We start from the raw sequence: 12975 nt of genomic DNA, 5'->3' as shown, positions 1-12975 counted from the left end.
TGCGGCCAACGGCCATTTTAGGTTCACTTGTTACTAAATTAGGAGTGTCGCCTCTATGAACACCTTACAAGAAGGGCTTACTTTTGTACGGACAATAAAGAAATCGTATCTTATCTTATCTTATGGTGTTCATAGAGAAATAAACCCTTTAGAAAAGACACTCCTCAAATATAATCGAAAAATGATCTGTGGTTTGCAACTACCCCTCGCCGGTTTTCAATTGCTTCGAGAATTTAAAATTCCATGAACTTACTGGGATTGTTTGTCGATTTTTCACTTTGTGTAACTTGCAACAGGCGATTCGATGTCGATTTGTTTTGAAATCTGCAGGGTTTAAGATTAGCTTGCAATGTTCTTGTATTTAGAGAGAACTCCACAAAAAAAATAGTCGGTAAGGTACCTATTATTTGCACAGTGACAATAATACCAATGTGATTTCTACTGTAGTGGGTGCGCTACGCGTACACTCACACTCCCTTAATTTAGCTCTATAGGTATAAGCTTCTACATTACGTTATTCAGGACGTTATAGATCGATCTGAACTCGTACAATAATATCAATAACTATTCTTTAAGTTGCAAACAGTTCTACTTAGATATAAGTAACTAAGTACTTCTAAACAAAAAAGAATTGAGTCTGAACACAACAAGAAAAACTTACCAAATAATAAATATCAGAATAAAATAAATTCACAAAGTTCGGAAGCCGCACAGATCCCCTTATGTTATAAACAAGCATATTACCAGACAGATAACCTTTAGTCACGGGATTTTATGGTTAACTAAAACCAACTGGGAGATGTAGGCTGGGAGCTGAAATGGAAAAGTTGCTAAAAATGTTTATAAAACTATGACCTCTTCACAATTTGAAACCTTTAAGCCTACACAAATGCAAGTTGGCATATTTATTCAAACCCCTTAAATAGCTTGTCTAGATTACAATATTTCATGAACGTAGCTCAAACAGTTATTGGACAATTAACTTTTAAAACTGTATTTTTTGTGACTGACTGACTGACTGATAGATGAAAAACCATAAAACCCAAAAAGATATAAATATTATATAAAGTAATTGTCTTGGCTAGTTATTACCTATATGCTATTATTTTCTATGAGACTTTTCTAAAATGTTATTTGTAGGTAAAAACATCGGTTCCACCGAACTTGGCACTCATATAGATCTCAATACTTTTGTCAGCGATTCCACAACGACACAAATTAATATTGAACTTTGCTCTCATCAGATTACGCATTTATGTTTTTGTTGGGATAACATATGCCTGACTTTTTGCCTGACTGACGCTGACGGTACCTACAGGATATCAAATAGTTGATTTACCTATTATATTTCATTTGGAAGTTTTATATTTCATTTCAGCTCCCGGTTTTCAAATTTTCCTGTAACTGTCGTTCCTAATAACGGCCCGGGCGGTATTATTTCGACTTTACCGAAATAAAGTGTACGTGTCGGGCCACGCCCAATTTGGCCAATTGACAGCTGACAGCTTTGCCCTTTTGTTTTACAGTTGCCTTTGCGATTGTATTTATGAGGACGGGCGGGAATTGATTTTGTTTATTATAGAAATTCCGACGAACGAAACGACGAAGAATTTTCGACATAGTTACGTAATGTGCTTATTATATCACAGAGTGTCGTTATATAATGTAGCAACTGTAAAAGCTTTTATTTAGTTTGTAAAGTTCGTATTATGTTGTACCTATGTTATGTTCAGTTCAAATTAAACTATTGAATGATCAGTCACCCGCGGTATTTCCGTACCGATACGATTTTCAAACTTTCAAGAAAAGAGCGTACTCTCATCTTAAATTTCAGCAACGCACTTGTGGTCTTTGGTGTTGCAGGTTTCAAACGGCGACGGTAATTGTGACCGGCGATTCGTATGCTTGTTTGCCTCATTTTAAAAATAAACTTGGCTACGGCCCCCAAGTTTATTTCATGAAGCTTGGTCTGGTTTACCGATGTAATATGTACTACGCCATTTGATGGACTAGTACTACTAGTAGAGTTCTATATATCTCTATTGTCAAGTCTTTAAAGTGCGTGTTCAGATATTGCACCTTGGCCGCTCCGATGTATCTGATGCCGAATGTGTGGCCTGTAACACGAGCAAATAATTAAAATATAGATTGTACTCCTCAAACGGTGACACTTTAGTTCAACAACTTTTAAAAATTATGAAGTATTTAGACTCCTTATTTTCCATACAAAATAAATATTATCTTCAATGAACGTCATCGCCACGCCATATCATTGTGCATGACATTGCTTGTCATGCCTTAAACATAACAAAATTCACAATACATTGCGTCTTAGAAGAAACTTTAAAGTGTATTAAAAATCAAACAACAAGTTATTTTTAACAGTCGCTGAACAAATGTTGGTCAGTATGAGGAGTACACCCTACAGTTTAATTTTTTACTCATATTACAGGCGACACCCGGTATATATCGAGCGGTGTCTCCCAACACAAGCATAAGCTTACCGGGCGGCTCCATCCCCTGTATCACAAAAGATGTATATATTATTATGAAATAAAGAATTTTGAATTGAATTTTTGAATTTGAATATCTCTATTGTCAAGTCTTTAAAGTGCGAGTTCAGATATTGCACCTTGACCGCTCCAATATATCTGATGCCGAATGTATATACTAATCTAGAAACAAACAAATTGCTAAACGACATATTGTAACCTACCTAATATTAGGTATCTGTTGTTGTTTCAGGTATATGGTTTTAAGTAGTGTGTGCTTTGTGGAATGAAATAATATTTCTTCCTTTATCATTTCATGGGCTATGAATTTCAGGAAATTCATGGCGAAGCTAATGACAACGGATCGGTACACCTAGCAATGCACCGAGGAGAAGTTTCTTAAGTTGCGAAACTTCTATGAAGTATATTCTCTGGAACTTAAATTTAATAAACAATCTAATCGTGTCAAGACCGACGTAGACACATGCCATTTTAAATATTTCGCCTGCCCGCTTTACTGTTATGTGGCGTGTAATATTATATATTACACAAAACGTTAAAGTTCTCATGGGAACATTCTCACAGAGAACTTTCTAAGTTTCTTCCATATAATTTCTCTGAAATGTCCGAGAACATTTCTGCAATTTGTACATTGCTAGGTACACCACTCGAACAATGACCGAACTATTACTCGTTCGAAGTTGAAATCAAGATGGATGCCGCCTGTTGACATACATGTTTTTTCTGTACATTTATCAGCCGGATTGATGGATCGCACCTCGCCTCAATAATCTGCCTTCGCGGGCGATTTGTCAACGCACGACACCTTCGGGACACAGGCTTAGGGTTACCTGATGTCAGGGATTTGGATATTTTTTAGGATTATTGGGATATTTTTCATTATTTTACAGCCTAGCTCTTAGCCTTGTCTACGAAGCATCACGGCGCCATTCGGAAAGTGAATTAGAGATTAACTAGATACGATATAGTAAAGAAATGTGACGTCCCACGGATAAAGGTACCTTATGGCGGTTGGCGCTTACGATTATTAACGTCGCTCCAATATTATTGCGGCGCTATGCGACGTAAGCGCCAGCCGCCATAAGGTACATTTTGTCGTGGAACGTCACATAACTTTACTATTTTATATCTAGTGAATCTCTAATTAATTTCCCGAATCGCGGCGCCAGCCGCCATAAGGTTCCTTTGCCGTGGAACGTCACATATCTTTACTATTTCATATCTAGTGCATCTCTTATTCATTTCCCGAATCGAGCCATCAGGATGTCCTGGATTAGAATCCCAGTAAGGGCATTTAATTGTATTCCAAAGTTATGGATATTTTTATTGTACCTAAGTAATATAAGAATGTATATCGGTGCCTAAAGTGCCCATAGTACTTTGCTTAATTTGGGGCTAGGTCGATCTGTGCAAGTTCTGCAAGTGTTTTTTTGCGATGAGTACAATATTTTGGTCCTCCGCAGACCGCCCCACAATTTTCGATTTGGCGGCAAATTTAAAAAGTGACAAACGAATAAAGCTTATACACCGTGTTTTTTTTTATTTCCGTTAATTGCAAGGGTGCATTCCTGAGCTTAAATCAAGTAACTTTCTCAAAGACATCGATATTCTAATTAACTCCATTTCGGAGATAATCAATAATTTATTTTTTTCTTATAAGGCCTCTACAAGCGTGTACACTTGCCTTAGGCCCGGTTTACATATTGATTAGTGTTTAGAATGAGTTCATACATTTGCTACTAAACTTAAGTACAATCTCGGTCGATCGATGTTCGAAATGACATTGATATGTCACAGATTTCAATTGTTTGGTTGAGTTAAATGTAATGTCCGTGTTACAACAATGCTATATGCTACATTTAATTACTTTTTATACCTTATCTTTTTGTAAAAAAATTTTTTTTTTTTTTTTTTTAATTAACTATGGCATTTAGTTCTCTTAAACGTACTTAACTATACCCCGAAGTTAACGGAATTCAATAAAAACACGGTGTATAATTACCCGACTGCACAACACAAAGGAAGGTTATCTGTGAAAATTTCAACTGTCTAGCTATCACGGTTCATGAGATACAGCCTGGTAACAGACAGGCAGATGGACAGACGGACAGTGGAGTCTTAGTAATTGGGTCCCGTTTTTACCCTTTGGGTCATCATCATCATCATCATCATTTCAGCCTATATACGTCCCACTGCTGAGCACAGGCCTCCTCTCATGCGCGAGAGGGCTTGGGCTATAGTCCCCACGCTAGCCCAATGCGGATTGGGGACTTGACATACACCTTTGAATTTCTTCGCAGATGTATGCAGGTTTCCTCACGATGTTTTTCCTTCACCGAAAAGCTAGTGGTAAATATCAAATGATATTTCGTACATAAGTTCCGAAAAACTCATTGGTACGAGCCAGGATTTGAACCCGCGACCTCCGGATTGAAAGTCAGACGTCATATCCACTCGGGCACCACTGCTGCCCTTTGGTACGGAACCCTACTAAAATCTAACTGAAGCTCAACGCGGTTGTGAAGAATTAGGGTCGGCAACGCGCATGTGGCTCCTCTGGAGTTGCAGGCGTATATGCTACGGAAACTGCTTATCATCAGGCAGGCCGTATGCTTGTTTGTCACCGACTTAGTATAAACAACATATAATTCTGAAACCACAATCTGGCAACTTTCGTCGTACATATTTATAGGTAAATTCTTTTGAAAAGGGCTTGCGTGGGAGGGATTTCTAGAAACTTCGGGCCGTTACAAATATGCATGAGTACCCTTGTTTGCCTCCCACATGCTGCGGTATAAATAGACTAGGAAATAGAACAGTACAGTACAGTACAGTAGGTAGCAGTGGCGGCGCGTCCATAAAAGCCGATTCCCATCGGCTTGCCTGTTTTTGGACGTTTGAGCAGATTTGTAAAGGAAATATGTAGTTAAGCCAAATTAGCCCCGGCTTGCCTATGGATATGTTTGACGCGCCGCCACTGGTAGGTACAGACTGTATCAATAACAGTTGATATAGAGGTTACTACTACTATTTATCGGCCTGATTCAAACTTTAAGATACGTCAAAAAAGATACAAAAACTTCATACACTGATATATCCAATCCATATCGTATCTTGGGCAAATATTTGTCGTATCTTAAAGTTTGAATCAGGCCGATAGTAGGTAGTAGTAAACTCTATATTAAATTTTAAGTACAAAATACATTAATTATGTATGTATATACATAATAGAAGGACTAAAGGAAAAGGTAAGTTCCGAGGAAAAGCTAACAAAGGCAAACTTATCCCTTTGAGGGATCTCTTCCAGTTAATCTTTATAGTAGATGAGAGGAGGAAATGAGAATTTTTTGCGATGAATTGTATAATAAAAGAGTTGCCAAATGGCACATTTTGGTATTCACTAGCTTCAAAAGTTGCTAAACTTGGTCACCTAGTTTTCCGAGTTAGTATCACGTACGATTGGCCATCTGAATAACCTTATAGATAGTCCCGGAACTTGGTCCATTAGCACTCCCATCAGGGTAACTGCGGGATATCTGGCTCAAGATTAACTCCACTTTCTGCGCTGTTAAGACAATGGAGTTTAGCATTCACAAGTTACCGTCATTTTTTTTTATAGAGTTAGTTCAAGAAAAGTCTGCAACGATTTTGATAGCATATACTCAGTGCAAGTGCTATTAATACGTCGTAATTTTATTGAATCTTGTCGTTAGTTTCCTGGGCCTGAAACTTGATTCGGCCAATTGGCCTGATGACAAATTTTGAAATCCCTTTTATTATTGTCGGTACACTTGTACTAGTTGCGAAAAACACAATATTTCAGCTGGACTCATAAGATTTAACATAAATAATTGATTTTTTTATAGCTAGTTTAAACCTCGCGCGAAAACGCCTCGCAAGCCATTTGTTACGTCATTAATTAGTTGGTGGAAGGGTGATAGACATTGTTTACATACTTACAGTTACGAATTTTCCCTTGAATCCGAATGACATTGTAAATTCAGCACCATATATCATGATTAGGAATGATAACTAAATACATTACAAACATTAATCACAATAACTCATTTTATACAAAAACTCTCACACGGTTGCAATTTAAGATGAATTATTTAGATACGTGCAAATTCTGAGTGAAAATCACTAAGCGCCGGTTTTACTTATTAATTTTACATTTTTTCTGGTTACGACAGACAACATGGCAATGATAGTTCCATTCAGCCAAATAATTAAAAAAGTTTTTTGGTATTATCATATTATCTAGCATTTTATTTATTTAATAACAAATAAATATTTACTTTACATCGTGTAATAATATTTTCTGGAATATCTGAATTATCTATTATCCTCTATCTCAGATTAGGAGAGTCACGCGTGACAAATTGACCCCAATTGGGACAGGATAAGGAAAATATCAGGTGACGTTTCGTCGGCGGGCGTAACTTTTTAATTGGCAGGACAGACGAGAGTCGGAGCCGACAGACAGTTTTAACCAACTTCTAAGAGAGCCGATGTCTATTTGACTGTTTTTGAGTCGTTTAAGAGTCACTCAAACCTAGCCGCCGCCGTACAATTAAAATTACGCTCTCATTTTAAAACGACATCATGAATTAATAATATTCAAGTGGCATAATTATATATGCACACATACCACGCATACTACGCACGCACTCACACGCAAGCACGCACACGTACCAGACAGAAATATTTATGTCTGGTAGGTACCTATACTTGGTCAAGCAGATCTTGTCAGTAGAAAAAGGCGGCAAATTTGAAAAATGTAGGTGCGAAGGGATTGAGTTTCATAGAAAATTTGAATTTCGCGCCTTTTTCTTTTTTTTTTTTATTTTTTTTTTTCGATAAGATTTGCTTGACCATCTATACTAGTATTTTTCTGAGAATACAAAACGCAGAATTTTGGTATGATACTGGTAAAAATCCATACCAAACTATGGATCATTGGGTCAAAAATCGGCTACCACTTTCGGAATTTATAATAAAAATATCATTAGCAGCCCCTGAGACGGGTCATTATTTATTAGTTTGACGTGTCCCGGAAGAGCCCGCCTGACGCTGCAGGCGCAATACGTCACAGCGACAGCTCATACATCCCGCGTGTAATCACTAGCTGCAATGTATACAGAGGTGAACACAGAGGGACCACTTCACTAAAAAACTGCGAGTAATATAAATATTTATAAATATTTTTAGGGAGAATCTTACGTAGATCAACCTAGCCCGAAATTAAGAGCCCTTCAACGTGCACACTAGCACCACAGCTATATAATCGTGGTTATTTAAATTTAACGAAAGATATTGAAAAATGGGGGCCGCTACGTACTGTATTGTGTATTTAAGTACCTTTTGAATACATCAAACTAGTTTTTGTGTTGCTGGTTTCGTCGATCTAGGAACTCAAAACAAAAACGGCCGTTTTAACTTTGGACGCATAGATTGACGAATCCAGCAACATAAAAACTAGTCTGATGTATTCAAAAGGTACTTACATACACAATACAGTACGTAGCGGCCCCCTTTTTTCAATATCTTTCGTTAAATTTAAATAATCACGATTATTTAGCTGTGGCGCTAGTATGCACGTTGAAGGGCTCTTAAGCATGTGTGCTAGGCAACAATAATACGTACTTAAATAGATAATGACATACTGGGATAAGTATGTAATTATCTATTACATAATATACATAGAAAACAATAATATACATAGAAAACATCCATAACTCAAGAACAAAATATTACCCTTACTGAGATTCGACCCCAGGACCTCCAGCATCGTATTCAGGGTCACACATCAAGGCTCAAACATACCTACTATTGAGACGCGACGAAATACGTTTCTGAAAGGGAAAATGACATACCGTTTGCTTTTTAGGCGAAGCCGCGGCTAGACAAGAGAGATATTATGAAAAAAGCTGTAAGTAGGTATTTAATGGGTTTTAGCTACTACTTCAAAGTCTTTGCAACCGTCTTCAGAACAGATAGATAATTCAATCATAGCTTACTAATCGCCGAAAAGGCGGTGGTGGCCGAGTGGATATGACCCCCAACTTTCAATCCGGAGGTCGCGGGTTCAAATCCCGGCTCGTACCAATGAGTTTTTCGGAACTTATGTACGAAATATCATTTGATATTTACCACTAGTTTTTCAGTGAAGAAAAACATCGTGAGGAAACCTGCATACATCTGCGAAGAAATTCAAAGGTGTATGTGAAGTCCCCAATCCGCATTGGGCTAGCGTGGGGACTATAGCCCAAACCCTCTCGCGCATGAGAGGAGGCCTGTGCTCAGCAGTGGGACGTATATAGGCTGAAATGATGATGATGATGAATCGCCGAAAAAAACGCTCTCGTGGCTCTACAAATCTGCACCGTCTAAGGTTGTGTCAGATATTGAAGCGTTTTGTCGTGTTGGTCTGCACTATCTTAACGAGAGTATTCTGTGATTTTTGCCGCGCAAGATGAGTTCCGATTTAAATTATGATTAGTTGCAGCAGGTAGAGTATTACACAACGCCACCCCTCCATATCCCTGGGGTTGCTTCATACAATTACACGTAATAGCTTCCTCTACAAAGGATTAGGATTCCAACTTGGGATTTCAAAGGTACCATGGGGCTGATTCTGTTTTAAGAATTTGACAAGTTTTTCTTGATTTGATACGACCTTAAGTTTGTGTCATTGCTGTAATTAGGTTTTTTGACAAGTTTTCACAGACAATAAAATATGTCATTGATGCATCAAGGGGGTTTGTTAACAAGGGCCTACCGGGAAACGCGAAAGTCGAAATTCAGTTATCTGCCTCTTTATCGCTCGAATACCCAAGAGTGATAAAGAGGTTATATATTTAATTTTCCAATTTTCATTTTGTTTGTCTCCCAATTTAGCCAGAGCCTATCAACTATAACACAATTACACTATTAACTAAGACGCAATTAGCTGTATAAATTTCAGTAAATTGTTAATTAACTATATTATTATCCTTCAGCATATACTATAGTATACAAAAGCCTTTTAGGTTGTCAATAGAAGCAACCACAATGAGCCACGTGTAGTACACAACATGGCAACCTATTAGATCACACATGTTAATCCATTTTAAACTATATTACTCCCAATTAAAGCTCACTATAGGATGAGCTAATGTTGCAACATGATGCATTGTAGTTTTAAACCGGAGTATAGAATCTATTCTAAATTTGCTAAATGAAGTTTCCACATACAATCTGTAATTAATATCGTATTGTTATTTGAATCAAAGAGTATCGGAAATCGTTAGAGTACAAAGAAATATTTAGGACGTAAGTAAATGTATCGCAAATTGAATTAATATTGAGATCAAAGCTCTAATTCAAATTAATTTAAAGTCTAATTCTTTTAGAGCCTGAAAGGCTTGACATGTCATTATTCATTTACTCACGGAGTTATTCGATTTATTTTAAATTATTAAATTATTGAACCTACCTATATAAAATGAAATGCAATAAATCACCCTAAAAACTAAGTTTTGAAAGTTTTTAGGCATTCATGGATACTAAAGTCAAACAGACATTTCAATTGCGACAGCATTGCAGCACAGCATTGCAGCAGGAAATGCCCGATTCAAAATTTAAAATAAGGCATTGATTAGATCTAGAAACGATAAGGATTAGATAAATCTCAGTGTCAAATGTTACATTTCTTCAAACAAAAACGTCGCTTTTGACACTGACACATCTAATTTATCTAAGAACATAATTCCATATAATAGGCATTCCAATAAAGATAAAATAAAATACATATATTAGTAAGAATAGGTAAATTTTAATTTGTTTGTAGTTTTAGTTTATTTTATAAGTTATTTTGTATTTAAAATGTTTTATGTACATAGTAAGAATAGGTAATTCTAAAGAAACTATGTAAACACACAGTAAATTAATTTGGTAAAATTTATCAAAATCAGAATAACAGTTAATTATTTTAGCGTATTCTTGCACTAGTGAATAAACTTTCTAAACTGGGCTATAACCGCGAAAATCGAAGTTCGCAAATTGCAGGAATTTTTCTCTGTCACTCTAACTACGCCTTCATTGGAGTGAAGGAAAAAGATCCCCGCAATTTGCGAATTTCGGTTTTCACGGTAACCCCTCTGTTTTTCCAATATCACTTATACGGTTGTTATCCGTTGTTTGCAATACCGGGTATTGTATTCAAAACAAAACTATGCATAAATGTGAAACTAATATAATACCTACAAGAGTATGCGACATGTTTGAGAGGAAATATTCAATATAGTATCCTTTATTCTATATTTACTCGTAACAGTATTATTACGAAATAATGGCTTTTAGAAACATTTTCATTCATTCTTTTAAAATCCAATCCAATCCAGTGGGACTATTTCGACAGTATCAGGGTATTAGGAGCTAAAATATGACAACTAAAATTGTACGGTTAGTACAAGACAGTGTACGGCGATTTTATTAGCTCTTATTGTAAAGCAAGATTAATTATCCATTCACTACATACTGTCACATTAGTTAACTGTACAATAAGCTATCGATATTACACTTTAAGGGGCCCACTGATTAACAGTCCGCCGGACGCTATCGGCCTGTCAGTTGTTCAGAACTGTCAAAATTTTGTTCTAACTAACAGGCCGATACCGTCCGGCGGACTGTTAATCAGTGGGCCCCTTTAAACAATATTAATGAGCAAAAAACAAAGGAATTAATCACGACGCATGACTATCAAGATGGCGTTTAGAACCGGAAGAGAGAAACATTTTGTTTAAGTACACGTGACAGCTACTCCATATAAAAAAAAACCGGGCAAGTGCGAGTCGGACTCGCGCACGAAGGGTTCCGTACCATAATGCAAAAAAAAAAACAAAAAAAAAACAAAAAAAAAACGGTCACCCATCCAAGTACTGACCACTCCCGACGTTGCTTAACTTTGGTCAAAAATCACGTTTGTTGTATGGGAGCCCCATTTAAATCTTTATTTTATTCTGTTTTTAGTATTTGTTGTTATGTTGTTATAGCGGCAACAGAAATACATCATCTGTGAAAATTTCAACTGTCTAGCTATCACGGTTCGTGAGATACAGCCTGGTGACAGACGGACGGACAGCGAAGTCTTAGTAATAGGGTCCCGTTTTACCTTTTGGGTACGGAACCCTAATTAACTATCATTCGACGCGAGAGATATAATAGTTTGTTCTTTACGAATATTTAAATATCTGTATTTCGCAAGCTCAGGTTTAATTTATATTGTTAGTTTGATTTTGTTTTTTGTCTTATAATTCGCGGAAAATGTAGGAGTCGGTGACGACTGACGACCGCCTACTTACACTAAAAGCTTAGATCAACCTAATTATTCAATTATAGATAAGGAATAAAACATGAACAGTCCTGGGTGCTTAGCCAACGTGCCAGTAGTTAACGCTACATGGCCGTAGAGTGCATAGTCATCCATGTTAGTGCGACAGTAACAGACAGTGTTTCGTTTGCTACGGAGCGGAGCTTTAACGATTGGCTTGTTGGCTACGCACCCTGATAAACATAAACTGAAATACAATAATATTATAATTCCGTCCCACGGGTAAAGGTAAAGGTACCTTATGGCGGTTGACGCTTACGCTATTATTAACGCCGCTCCAATATTATTGCGGCGCGCAAGGTAAGCGCCAACCGCCATAAGGTACCTTTTGCCGTGGAAAGTCACAATTTATGTTAACTACTAACTCGTTGGACCTTTATGGCTTTAAATTCCGACGATTCGAGCCCTTTACACATTTACAGCCTTTTAACAAAATTAAATCAAATATCAATAAAATTTATCTTATATTATAATTAATTTAAGTACTTAACTACCTTATTTGTTCCCGACAACTACTTACGTGGTCACAGCCATCGCCTCCTACCTCCTCCACACCTGTTGTGTGAAACCTCTCACACAACAGCACACCGGTAGGTACTCTCAAATTTCACACTTTTCAATTTCTAAGATTGACTGACTGCGACTTGTTTCCCAACATACATAAACTTTATAAAGATTTTTTACGTTTTTGTGAAACAACATAATTATAGTCACTATAGGTTAATTATTATCATATTCATCATAATATAATTTTATTACTATAGCTTTTCTACAACAATATATAATTTTACAGCGCATTGGCGCCCCTAGCTGTAATGCTGTAAAATTATCCCTATAGTTCGTTTTTTTTAGCATTAGAAAGAACTCCGCAGAAGTAAGCGTACAGTTTCTATCAGCCTCTTTAATTCTTAATAATTATTGAATAATCTAATGTAGCACGGTCAATACATATAATTTACTTCAATTTATTACCGTTAAAAGTGCCGGATTTGGAACCACAAGCTTACTTCTGCGAAGTTCTTTCTAATGCTAAAAAAAAACGAACTATAAATAAATATCAAATACAGTATGTGTCTGACCATGGGGCTT

The 12975-nt window shown here is 36.7% G+C and overlaps 1 long non-coding RNA gene across 1 annotated transcript in view; it reads left to right on the top strand.

The window, feature by feature from the left end:
• The window catches only part of LOC134665749 (uncharacterized), a 249205-nt gene extending 244817 nt beyond the window's left edge, over nt 1-4388 (top strand). Inside the window, exon 2 of the long non-coding RNA XR_010098412.1 lies at nt 4033-4388. This is a non-coding gene — a long non-coding RNA (uncharacterized LOC134665749). The remainder of the gene's footprint in view (nt 1-4032) is intronic.
• Nucleotides 4389-12975: the final 8587 nt, after the last annotated feature.

Source organism: Cydia fagiglandana, chromosome 7, assembly GCF_963556715.1.
Source record: "Cydia fagiglandana chromosome 7, ilCydFagi1.1, whole genome shotgun sequence".
NCBI lineage: Eukaryota > Metazoa > Arthropoda > Insecta > Lepidoptera > Tortricidae > Cydia > Cydia fagiglandana.
The sequence above is the reverse complement of the archived record's forward strand: the minus strand, read 5'-3'. Positions and strand labels throughout refer to the sequence as shown.